This window comes from Oncorhynchus mykiss, chromosome 7 (assembly GCF_013265735.2).
Source record: "Oncorhynchus mykiss isolate Arlee chromosome 7, USDA_OmykA_1.1, whole genome shotgun sequence".
In the NCBI taxonomy this organism is placed as follows: Eukaryota; Metazoa; Chordata; class Actinopteri; order Salmoniformes; family Salmonidae; genus Oncorhynchus; species Oncorhynchus mykiss.
In genome coordinates, this window is record NC_048571.1 from 63,826,645 (window position 1) to 63,840,006 (window position 13,362).

The 13,362-nt window shown below is 40.9% G+C and overlaps 1 protein-coding gene across 50 annotated transcripts in view; it reads right to left on the reverse strand.

Moving 5' to 3' along the window:
* The window catches only part of LOC110528212 (gastrula zinc finger protein XlCGF58.1), a 41,771-nt gene extending 40,868 nt beyond the window's left edge, over positions 1-903 (reverse strand). For 48 of the 50 annotated variants that reach the window (XM_036983795.1, XM_036983781.1, XM_036983766.1 and 45 more), the window contains exon 1: positions 558-903. The gene's annotated coding sequence lies outside the window, so the exon portion shown is untranslated. Of the gene's footprint in view, positions 1-106; positions 434-557 lie in introns of those variants that run through there. The other 2 variants (XM_036983749.1, XM_036983748.1) reach the window with 2 other exon arrangements.
* Positions 904-13,362: the final 12,459 nt, after the last annotated feature.

Consider the following 13,362-nt stretch of genomic DNA (forward strand, 5'->3'; position numbering starts at 1 on the left):
CTAGATAACGTTAACGGGGCAAGGTTATTGACCAAGTAGTGTGAAAAACATGCTAGTTATCTGTCACGGTAGAAATACTACTTGATGTAATATTTAATTGACTGACCCAAAAAATGAAAGTATTTCCTCATAACTCACGGAAACAAAACAGAGCGAATACGAGCTAGCTGTTTCGGGCTAACATAACGGCGTTACCGTTGGCCTCCACGCACATCAAATCGTACAAACTTGAGTTGCCATCTAAACATCGAAATTAGATATCGCTAATCCGGATACGGATAAATACAGCTAGTTAGACAAAATAACAGTTCGAGGATTGCTATCAAACGAGGCACAAGACTGAGCAGTTACAGCAAGATTTCGCGATAAATAGGGAATGGTCGATGCGTACTGTAGTTAGCGAACGTTCTCCCCCTCCCCTGTTGTCTACGCTAACTCAAGTCGTGTCACTTATTTTTTTGCTTAGAGGCGGAGGCCGAATTTCGCAAATATCGTCTGATACACGACTAAACATACACAACATTGGTGATATTCAAACGTTGTTTTTTGTTATTTACCTTTAATTTTACTCGTCTGTCGTGGCTCGTCACCCGAGTTCCAATTTCTTTCAGTTTACAAACACAGGAAACACCACCGGATGTGCTCCCTGAGGAGAATCCTGCTATGCGATTGGAGAAAATGGGTATACACGTCTGCCATGTTGGTGAATGTGAAAACGTTACTCCATTTTAGTTGATATCAATTAGCTGTCTCAACTACAGATAATTTCAGTTTAGAAGGGGATTATTTTTGCCTCAACATTGCCTGGATTCATGCACGTTGATTTTCTTCCACAAAAACATGATTTTCAGCCTTTGCCCTTCCCAAAAACATCATCATAGCTTAGGCTATGCTAAAACATTGGAGTTCCAATAGGATGTGTGAATCAAAGCATGTAATTTCCAATTTTGTAACCGATAACTACAATAATATATGCCCTTTAGTAGACACTTTTGTCCAAGGTGACCACAATCATGTGTGCATACATTTACACAGGGGTTGTCCAGGGAATCAAACACACTACCTGTCATTGAAAGCGCCTACCAACTGAGCTACAAAGGATGACAAAAGCATTGGCTTTAGAATGTAACCATTTTCTTTGACCAATGCATAGCCTAGGGGAGAGTGTGGTAAATTTAGCAATTTTTTTACATTCAGCATCACTGAACAGTACTCTAGTATTATTTCTAACAAAGGCATCTATATATGTTTCAGGATGTTGTGTATCCCTAGAAATAATCAGAATTCATGTAAACATAACAGTTTTGAAAACAGCTTGTCCAAAAAACACTTGTCTCTTGGCACAACTTACCCCGGTTATGGGCTAAATTGAGTCACAGGACATGGTATAATAAGTCGCATACACATTTCTGTTATGAATGAAATATTATATTATATTTCATTTGCACACACTGTATATAGACTTTTTCTATTGTATTATTGACTGTATGTTTGTCTATTCCATGTGTAACTCTTTGTTGTTGTTTGTGTCGTACTGCTTTGCTTTATCTTGGCCAGGTCGCAGTTGTAAATGAGAACTTGTTCTCATCTAGCCTACCTGGTTAAATAAAGGTGAAATAAAAAAATGTAATAAAAAATTACCACTACCTTTTTAAAACCATGTCTATCTTTATTTCCCCAACACAGTTCACTTACCCTTACCTTATTCCCATTGGCTCAATTTACCTACCAGTGTTTTTTACCTAACTTGCTTACCACTTTTTCCATGTGGTTTCTTCCTTCACAGACTCCATGAAATTATTACCTCTTCCTAAATATTTGGTCAAATGATACCTTTTGTGTAGGCTATGGTTTCCTATAAAAAAGGGTCGCTCAATTTACCCCTTTGGCTCAACTTTCCCCACTCCTCCCAACTCCAGTTTGTAGGTGCACTGTGCAAGAGTGAGCTACAAGTTGGCAGCCCACAGAGCTAAAGCCTACGCATCAGCCTACGCATCAGATCAGATCATGGAGCTAACGTAAGTTTTCAGGTCTCAGGCAATGTTATTCATCATACAGTATATAGTTCACCAAACTAACTCCTCCAGGTCTAGTTATTTAGAAAAACATTAGACAACTTCAATCTCCAATAAGTCTGTGTAAGCCTGTGTAGGCCTAACCCTATTTGTCAGTAGCTAGGTTTCCATCCATTTGGCGATGGACATCATGTGAATATTCTTGAATCCACATTAAATAAAATAGTCACATTTTCCCACCAGTGGTAGGCCTATGTTTCCATCAAATGGACTTATTGCAGTTAAAAATCAGTGCATGATACGCACTGTCAAACAGAAGCGAAGCATCGATCATCAGAATAAGACCCTCAATATTTATTGGAAAGCAACATTAAGCTCATCACCGTGCACTTTCACCACCCTGTGAAGTTCTTCATCATAACTTATTCAATCTGTAGCTTAATAACTGCATAGTTTCCCGAGTCATAGTGGGAGGACCACACACCATCTCATCGCATGACTCCAAATTTGCTTCGATATGGTTATTATATCAATATTTGAGCATAAAGGCATTTCCAACACCATTTCCCAGATAATTAATTTTACCTACACAAAATTATCCCACCATGTTGAAGTTGAACAAACAAATTAGAGTAATATGGGGTGAGACGCCCCCCCACCCCCACCCACAAGATGGTGTCATAATTATATAATCCAATGAAGTTACATCCATTATTTTATTTTTAATATACATGCAGGGAAGCCTTAAGACAAATCATCCACTTGTCTAGAGAGAAACATTTAGATTGTTTTTGGGTAAAGTAGTAATATGTTAGGTTAGTATGTTGGGGCAAGATTTTCACGGGGGCATCTCACTCCTTTATGGTTGATCATTTGTTTCTATCTGTAATTCAGGTACTGGCTAGCCCAGTTAGCAAACTATAAACCTCACCAGCAGAAAGTCTGAGGTGAAATAAATGTTAGTTAGTATAAGCTAATGTCTGCTAGCATAGCTAGCTAACCCCCAGTTAGCAGGGTTAGAATTAGCGTTAGAGGTCAGAGTTAAAATAGGGGCTAGGGTTAGGATTAGAATAAAAGTTAGGGTCAGAATAGTGGTTAGGATTAGAATATGAGTTAGGTTAGGGTCAGAATAGGAGTTATGGTTAGATTAGGGGGCAGTTCTCCACTGTTCCTAAGACAATTTATTTAATTTTCAGATGAGAGTCCTATGGCGAGGAGGGGATTTTTGTATTATGCTAATTCAATTTCCATGTGGTGCGGACACCAACCTTAATTGTCTACTTCCTCTCATTTGGCTGAACTAATGCCTTTGAGCGTAGACATAAAATCTATCACGTATCCAGAATCAGATAGCTGTGTGCATTTCCATTGTGGTGGATCACAGGTGAGTGTGCTCTTTGCCACTTGTCTTCCACATAGATAGGATCCAGTGGGCAGGGTTGACTGAACAGTAATGCAAACACACACAGTCATACAGCTAGCTGTACATCTGTATTTAAACTTTGCTGCTGATGGGAGCATTGTTGCAAACTACCTAGTTCTTACACTGCAACATATTGTGTCTGCAAACATAATTCAGGAATCTATGAGGTGTCTCCACAGCTGCACAGAATATCAAACCTCATTAGAGCCGTATAAATTAAAGAAGCATTGGGTTTTTGAAACGTTTACATGTATTTTAGGATCTCTTCTCTTCTCTTCTGATAACTAGGTGCTCTTATCCCAACCTGTTGGTCATTGAGAAAGTTACAGATGCAAAAATATAATTCCCCCCCAAAAACACAATACATTATTTACCATTAATTTATGTTGGGCACAAAATAATCTGAAACAGAACCAAAATAAACAGCAAATGCATCCAACCAGTTGGTAGAGTCACAAGCTTGATGTAATCATTGCATGCAAGGAATATGGGACCAAATACAAAACTTTTGACTACTTTAATACACATATAAGTGAATTTGTTCCAATACTTTTGGTCTCCTAAAATTGGGGGACTATGTACAAACAGTGGTGTAATTTCTAAACGGTTCACCCAATATGGATGAAAATACCCTGAAATTGAAGGTGACAGACTGCACTTTCACCTCATAGTCATTGTATCATGCTGGAGTACAGAGCCAAAACAACAAATGTGTCACTGTCCCAATATTTTTGGGGCTCACTTTTTATGGGCATTGTCAAAACATTGATCTCAGGTTGTCCATCTTTAAGTGCATTTATTCTAACTGAAGTACTGTTTCATAACAACGTGACCTCAATTGGTGATTGCCAGAAAAATGTGATGTACCTGGGGATGATTTAATAAAACAAACATTTCAAATATATTTTAGAAATTCAAAAGGCTAATTTAAGTATCAAACCCAAGGGTTGTTCTTTAAAATCCAATAAATTATCATGTAGTAATTATATGTACTATTCTATTCTACACTGAATAAAAATATAAACACAACATGCAACAATTTCTAAGATTTTACTAAGTTACATTTCATATAAGGAAATCAGTCAATTTAAATAAATTCATTAGGCCCTAATTTACGCATTTCACATGACTGGGAATACAGATATACATCTGTTGGTCACAGATACCTTAATAAAAAGGTAGGGGTGTGGATCAGAAAACCAGTCTGTAGCTGGTGTGGCCACCATTTGCATCACGCAACGCAACACATCTCTTTTGCATAGAGTTGATCAGGCTGTTGACTGAGGCCTGTGTAATGTTGTCACACTCCTCTTCAATGGCTATGCAAAGTTGCTGGATATTGGCGGGAACTGGAACACGCTGTCGTACATGTCGACCCAGATCATCCCAAATATGCTCAATGGGTGACATGTCTGGTGAGTATGCAGGCCATGGAAGAAATGGGAAATTTTCAGCTTCCAGGAAATGTTCACAGATCCTTGCGACATGGGGCTGTGTATTATCATGCTGAAACATGAGGTGATGGTAGCGGATGAAAGGGAATGGGCCTGAAGATCTCGTCACGGTATCGCTGTGCATTCAAATTGCCATCGATAAAATGCAATTGTCGTCATTGTCCGTAGCTTATGTCTGCCCATACCATAACCCCACCGCCACCATGGGGCACTCTGTTCACAACATTGACATCAGCAAACCGCTCGCCCACATGACGCCATAAAGGCTGTCTGCCTTCTGCCCGGTACAGTTGAAACCGGGATTCATCCGTGAAAAGCACACTTCTGCAGCATGCCAGTGGCCATTGAAGATGAGCATTTGCCCACTGAAATCGGTTACTACGCCGAACTGCAGTCAGATCAAGACCCTGGTAAGGACGAGGAACACACAGATGAGTTTCCCTGGTTGGTTCCTGACAGTTTGTGCATCAGCTGTCCGGGTGGCTGGTCTCAGACGATCCCGCAGGTGAAGAAGCCAGATGTGGAGGTCCTGGATTGGCGTGGTTAAAAGTGGTCTGCGGTTGTGAGTCCGGTAGGACGTACTGCCAAATTATCTAAAGCAACGTTGGAGGTGGCTTATGGTAGAGAAATTAGCATTAAATTATCTGGCAACAGCTCTGGTGTCATGTACTGTCATGTTGTGTCTTGTTTCTGTCCTTTCTCTTCACCCTGTCTCCCTCTGCTGGTCGTGTTAGGTTACCTTTTCTCCCCCTCTTTCCCCCAGCTGTCCCTTGTCTTCTCTGACTACCTCGTTCACCCCTTTTCCCACCTGTTCCCTTTTTCCCTCTGATTAGGTCTCTATATCTCTCTCTCTTTCTGCTCCTGTCTTTGTCGGATTCTTGTTTGTGTTAGTCATGCCTGAACCAGACTATCGTCATGTTTGCTGCAACCTTGTCCTGTCCTGTCGGAATCTGCCGGTCCATCTGAGCCTACCTATGTTTGGTTATTAAAGAAGCTCTGTTTACATTAATTCGCTTTTGGGTCCTCATTCACGCACCGTAACATCTGGTGGACATTCCTGCAGTCAGCATGCCAATTGCACACTTCCTCAAAACTTGAAACATCTGTGGCATTGTGTTGTGATAAAACTGCACATTTTAGTGGCCTTTATTGTCCCCAGCACCACCAAGGTGCACCTGTTTAATGATCATGCTGTTTAATCAGCTTCTTGATATCCCACACCTTTCAGGTGGATGTTTTATCTTGGCAACGGCAAAATACTCACTAATAGGTATGTAAACAAATTTGTGCACAACATTTTAGAGAAATAAGCTTTTTGTGCATATGGAACATTTCTGGTATCTTTTATTTCAGCTGATGAAACATGGGACCAACAGTTCACATGTTGTGTTCATATTTTTGTTCAGTGTAGTTTGTTTAGTTTCAAGGGGCTTGTCCCATGACTGGAGATACAAAATTAGTGGTGTGCAATTCAGCTATTTGTTCACCCGCCCATTTCTAATAACCCAAACCCATCCGCCGACTACATGTGATAAAATGAAAATCTGAGGCCCCCACCCAACCCTAACCCGCTAATATAGAAAATTAGCTGTAGTTTTTACACTCAAAGACAGCGGAACGATTTTTTGACAGAGGGTGCACAAATTGTTTTCTTGCCTGATTTTGGTAGGCTATTTGTTAGTCAACCTGTCTACAATTAGATACATGCTACTTCTCTTTTGTCATTATATGTTGACCTAAAATACTAAATCGATGGAATGACTGCTTCAATCTAGTTGACATCGGTAAAGTCATCTCTGCTTGGAGCAAAAACGTTTAAGGACCAGGATAAAGTGCAAGAAAAAAAACTGGAAAGAATTTCTGTCCAAAATTTCCAAATGACATCAGTTTGACCAGGTTGAAAGAAAATCAAAAGCTGTGAAAACAACCCAACATGTATCTGATAAGATTTCAGTTCGGCTTGGATGCGTAGCCTATTTTATGTGGTTGTGGTTCTATCTAACTCTGCATTCGCATTCTCTCAAGATGCTGAAATAAATAAATCAGATAGGTCTATTTGAAGTCCCCAAATATAGTCCCCATTGCGCCTCACAATCATCACATCAGTGGCGACCCGTCATTCAGGGCAGATGGGGCAGAGCCCCACCTGCTTTGAACCCCACATTTTTAGCAAAAAATACATATATTTTTTTGGGGGGCTTGCCTGTTTTGTATGTTATTTTGGCATTAATACGCGTTAATAAATATAAATATAATTGAGTTAATAAAGGCGCATACAAACATGGTCTCTTTTTTGTTTCTTGAGTAAGGCAGCTCCAAAATGTAGGTGTTTCAGCCTAGCTCAGTGCTTTCTGTGGTGGTGGAGCAAGCCAGCAGAAAATGTTGTGCTGCTACCATGTTGTGCTGATACTATGTTGTTGTTATGTTGTGTTGCTACCATGCTGTGTTGTCATGTGTTGCAGCCATGCTATGTTGTTGTCTAAGGTCTCTCTTCTCTTGTTGTGATGTGTGTTTTGTCCTATATTTTTATTTAATGTGTTTTATTTTAATCCCAGCCCCCGCCCCCACAGGAGGCCTTTTGCCTTTTGGTAGGCCGTCATTGTAAATAAGAATTTGTTCTTAACTGACTTGCCTAGTTAAATAAAGGTTAAGTGTTCTGTCACTCATGGGGCTGCCATAGAGTTACATTAGAAGTGTCAGGGAAATATGGATACTGATTTGTATAAGTGTATGTTGTGTAGTAAGCTGTTAGTAGCCCATGTGCCTTATGCTAATAATTTGGTCCCTTTTCCCATCTTAATTTCACCTACTGTCCTGACTTGGTGGTGCACATATAGCCTGTTTCAGAGAAATGTAATCATCAAATATTGTAAGAGCTTTCATTGTCTGCTTATATGCCCCCATTACTTATCCTACGGTTCTGACTTGGTGTACAGGGAGAATACTGTAAGAACGGCCCATATTCTGAATTCTGTCGCTGTACATTTGAAAAGGGCTGAACAAATAGTTATATTGACAACGTCCGTCCTAGCTCGCTCATTAATATTTTAATCGAAATTACGGATTGCCTCTTTTCCGCTCATCGTTCCCTTATGCCATTGGTTGTACATTTTAATTGTCAGTAGAAATCACATTTGTTTAAACAGTCCTGGTCCTGGGGACTCAAATGTGTGAGCATTTTGTTTTTGCCTTAACACTAGACAGCTGATTCATTGATCAACTCATCATCAAGCTTCAAGTGGTATTATGTATTCATTTGTGATGCTATCCTTGATATGATCCTGCTGTTGTCACATACTACTCATGCACATGTGTGGACATGCATCCATCTATCCAATGTTATCATGATTTGTTTTAAGAGATATTATACTTTAGTAGTCAACAATGACCTGGTGATGTAAAGTCTAATAATTACATTATCGTCCATTTTCCTACAGATACCTTGCAACTGGAGATTCCTTCAAAACAATTGTCTACAGTTACCGTGTAGTGCACTGCACGGTCGGGTGACCAGGGCCATCTGGGACTGCCTCATGGGGGAATTCAGGCGTGTGTGAAGGCTACCTCTGTCCTGCATAACTTCATGAGGATGGACATGAGGACCAGGAGGGGATTGGCATCTCGCCATCGTGTGCCAAAGGAGAGGTCTGCTGCTCTGCAGGATGTTGCCAGGATGGGGGCCAACAATGCAGCACTGGAGGAAATCTGTGTGCGGGAGATCTTCACCTCCTTCTTCTTCGAAGAGGGTGCTGTTCCCTTGCAACACTATAGACTACACTATGCAAAACCAAAGGCTCCTTTAAGAGCCATCCACATTGCAGTAATAGAATTATTCCATTTACTTAGCTATGTCAACTGCAGCTATTCAATTCCCAGTTTCTCTCCCTTTGATTTCTACTTCTATTTCTGTACAGCATGATCAGAGGTGAGAGGTCACTTGGTCGTGTCAACAGGAAGTATTATTAAAGAGATACTTTACATTGAAATACAGATACAGATGTAGTTGTCCGAGAGTTACTTATCCAAGGTCAGTTTTGCATTTCACCTCCTGATGATTATGAGGACTGAGAGTGTTATAAAAGAAACACAAGCATGTTATCTCTCTCTCCATCTGTCTCTTGTCTGCAGGCATGTATTTATGTATTCACCGAAATCAACTGTAAATTTCGGTGTTCCTCAAGGTTCTGTTTTAGGACCACTATTGTTTTCACTATATATTTTACCTCTTGGGGATGTCATTCGAAAACATAATGTTAACTTTCACTGCTATGCGGATGACACGCAGCTGTACATTTCAATGAAACATGGTGAAGCCCCAAAATTGCCTTCGCTAGAAGCCTGTGTTTCAGACATAAGGAAGTGGATGGCTGCAAACTTTCTACTTTTAAACTCGGACAAAACAGAGATGCTTGTTCTGGTTCCCAAGAAACAAAGAGATCTTCTGTTGAATCTGACAATTAATATTAATGGTTGTACAGTCGTCTCAAATAAAACTGTGAAGGACCTCGGCGTTACTCTGGACCCTGATCTCTCTTTTGACGAACATATCAAGACTGTTTCAAGGACAGCTTTTTTCCATTTACGTAACATTGCAAAAATCAGAAACTTTTTGTCCAAAAATGTTACTTCTAGGTTAGACTACTGCAATGCTCTACTTTCCGGCTACCCGGATAAAGCACTAAATAAACTTCAGTTAGTGCTAAATACGGCTGCTAGAATCCTGACTAGAACCAATTTAAAAAAAATTATATTACTCCAGTGCTAGCCTCCCTACACTGGCTTCCTGTCAAGGCAAGGGCTGATTTCAAGGTTTTACTGCTAACCTACAAAGCATTACATGGGCTTGCTCCTACCTATCTCTCTGATTTGATCCTGCCGTACATACCTACACGTACGCTACGGTCACAAGATGCAGGCCTCCTAATTGTCCCTAGAATTTTTAAGCAAACAGCTGGAGGCAGGGCTTTCTCCTATAGAGCTCCATTTTTATGGAATGGTCTGCCTACCCATGTGAGAGACGCAAACTCGGTCTCAACCTTTAAGTCTTTACTGAAGACTCATCTCTTCAGTGGGTCATATGATTGAGTGTAGTCTGGCCCAGGAGTGTGAAGGTGAACGGAAAGGCTCTGGAGCAACGAACCGCCCTTGCTGTCTCTGCCTGGCCGGTTCCCCTCTTTCCACTGGGATTCTCTGCCTCTAACCCTATTACAGGGGCTGAGTCACTGGCTTACTGGTGCTCTTTCATGCCGTCCCTAGGAGGGGTACGTCACTTGAGTGGGCTGAGTCACTGATGTGATCTTCCTGTCTGGGTTGGCGTCCCCCCTTGGGTTGTGCCGTGGCGGAGATCTTTGTGGGCTATACTTAGCCTTGTCTCAGGATGGTAAGTTGGTGGTTGAAGATATCCCTCTAGTGGTGTGGGGGCTGTGATTTGGCAAAGTGGGTGGGGTTATATCCTTCCTGTTTGGCCCTGCCCGGGGGTATCATCGGATGGGGCCACAGTGTCTCCTGACCTCTCCTGTCTCAGCCTCCAATATTTATGCTGCAGTAGTTTATGTGTTGAGGGGCTAGAGTCAGTTTGTTATATCTGGAGTACTTCTCCTGTCTTATCTGGTGTCCTGTGTGAATTTAAGTATGCTCTCTCCAATTCTCTCTTTCTTTCTCTCTCGCGGAGGACCTGAGCCTCAGGACTACCTGGCATGATGACTCCTTGCTGTCCCCAGTCCACCTGGCCGTGCTGCTGCTCCAGTTTCAACTGTTCTGCCTGCGGCTATGGAACCCTGACCTGTTCAACAGACGTGCTACCTGTCCCAGACCTATTATTTGACCATGCTGGTAATTTATGAACATTTTAACATCTTGGCCATGTTCTGTTATAATCTCCACCCGGCACAGCCAGAAGAGGACTGGCCACCCCTCATAGCCTGGTTCCTCTCTAGGTTTCTTCCTAGGTTCCGGCCTTTCTAGGGAGTTTTTCCTAGCCAACGTGCTTCAACACCTGTATTGCTTGCTGTTTGGGGTTTTAGGCTGGGTTTCTGTACAGCACTTTGAGATATCAGCTGATGTACGAAGGGCTATATAAATAAATTTGATTTGATTTATGTAAGAGAGGATGCCAACCCCCAGTCCCATCATCACCACCTTACCTACAATTAAGATAACATACGGACCAACTGGGGGCCCAATGCTGGTTAGGAGACACTGCTCGAGATATTATGTTATTGTGATGACCTGAGAGAATATGAAGTTTAGTGGCACTGTAATTCATTAATCATATGCTGTTCTTACATATTTCCCTTTCTGTCTTTTACACTCTTTCTCACACCTCTCGCCCCACCTCCTCTTTCTTCCTGTTTCTACAATGCACACCAGATGTGCATTGAAGTACAGATTGAAATTGTACTTATAATATACCCAGACTCACATTAAGGATCTCCAATCCAAAATTAAATCTAGAATCGGCTTCCTATTTCACAACAAAGCCTCCTTCACTCATGCTGCCAAACATACTCTCGTAAAACTGACTATCCTACCGATCCTTGACTTCGGCGATGTCATTTACAAAATAGCCCCCAACACTCTACTCAGCAAACTGGATGTCGTCTATCACAGTGCCATCCATTTTGTCACCAAAGCCCCATATACGACCCACCACTGTGACCTGTGGGCTCTCGTTGGCTGGCCCTCACTACATATCCGTCGCAAAACCCACTGGCTCCAGGTCATCTATAAGTCTTTGCTAGGTAAAGCCCTGCCTTATCTCAGCTCACAGGTCACCATAGCAACACCCACCCGTAGCACGCGCTCCAGCAAGTATATTGCACTGGTCATCCCCAAAGCCAACACTTCCTTTGCCCACCTTTCCTTCCAGTTCTCTGCTGCCAATGACTGGAACGAATTGCAAAAATCACTGAAGCTGGAGGTTTAAATCTCCTTTTCGTACTTTAAGCATCAGCTGTAAGAGCAGCTTACCTATCACTGTCCCTGTACACAGCCAATCTGTAAATAGCACACCCAACTACCTCACCCCCATATTATTACTTACCCTCTTGCTCTTTTGCGCCCCAGTATCTCTATTTGCACATCCTCATCTGCACATCTATCACTCCAGTATTAATGCTAAATTGTAATTATTTCACCTCCCTACTCTTCTAGATTTGCACACACTGTACATAGATTTTTCTATTGTGTTATTGACTGTCCGTTTGTTCATGTGTAACTCTGTTGTTGTTTATGTCACACTGCTTTGCTTTACCTTGGCCAGGTCACAGTTGTAAATGAGAACTTGTTCTCAACTGGCCTAACTGGTTAAATAAAGGTGAAATAAAAATAATTATACAATTATAATATTTATAATGCATGTTTTTTGTATTCATAACACTTGGATAATTAACTTCTTTCGATAAAGCGTTTCACATTCTCTGCTGGAATTGGTTCACATTATCTACTGGTTGAAATTAAGTCTCTCATTTGATGAAATACTACACCTATCCCGTGTCCTCAGATCAGCGCAGATGAAGGAAATTAGATATTGAGATTAACCTGTTTTAGAGTATTTAGTTGATGCATAGGGAGTACAATGTACTGTTTTTAAAATTCTGTTTCTGTATATATGAATTACAAATCATCCTTTAACTAGTTAAATAATGTGTTCTAGTCTATTGCATAGTTACAATGTGTAGCCATTGATGTCCCAGGAGCAAGATTGGTAAACACTGTTGAAGTGTATAATTGTAATACATATATGTAGACACAGCATCATTCAAATCCTGGAGTTTGATACTCCTGGTATTGGATATGACTGACATTTATACTTGAACCTATATATGTGATAAGTGAACAAGCTACAATGTGGGGAACTCATGCTTGGTAATAACTACATGTATATACGACGTGCATATTGACATGTAAGAGTCGTGTGTAACAGTCATTTTCTGAAATTTCTTGGGGATTAATGATTAACTGGTGGAAGAAATTGAAACCCCTGTTCTGAACTAATATTTTTACCAAACGTTATAGGGTGCATACACAGATCGGCTACATGGCCAGCTACATATCCATAGGGAATGCAGGTATGTTTATGCTCCACTACACAATAAGCAAGAAAATAGTTAGCTACCGCTAGCTACGTTACTTCAGCTGTATTGCATGGCAAATATCAGAAAGGCAGTAAACGCTTTAGCTAGCTAGATTCTTTACATCCACAGCCTGTTTCACAAGACGACAGCCTGGTCTGCTGGTTTTCTCTGGAGTCCCTAAAACAATAACTACACGAATTACAATGTCATAATTTACTCATGTCAACAACGCCCATACAGCTAATTAGCTGGCTAATGTTAGGTAGTCAGTTAGCTGCCTAAATAGCGATTTTCGTAAATTAATTGTATGACAAAAAAAACCATAATCGTTTATATCTACATTAACTAACACATTCATCTAAAATGTATTCATTTATTTATTTATTTATTTTTTT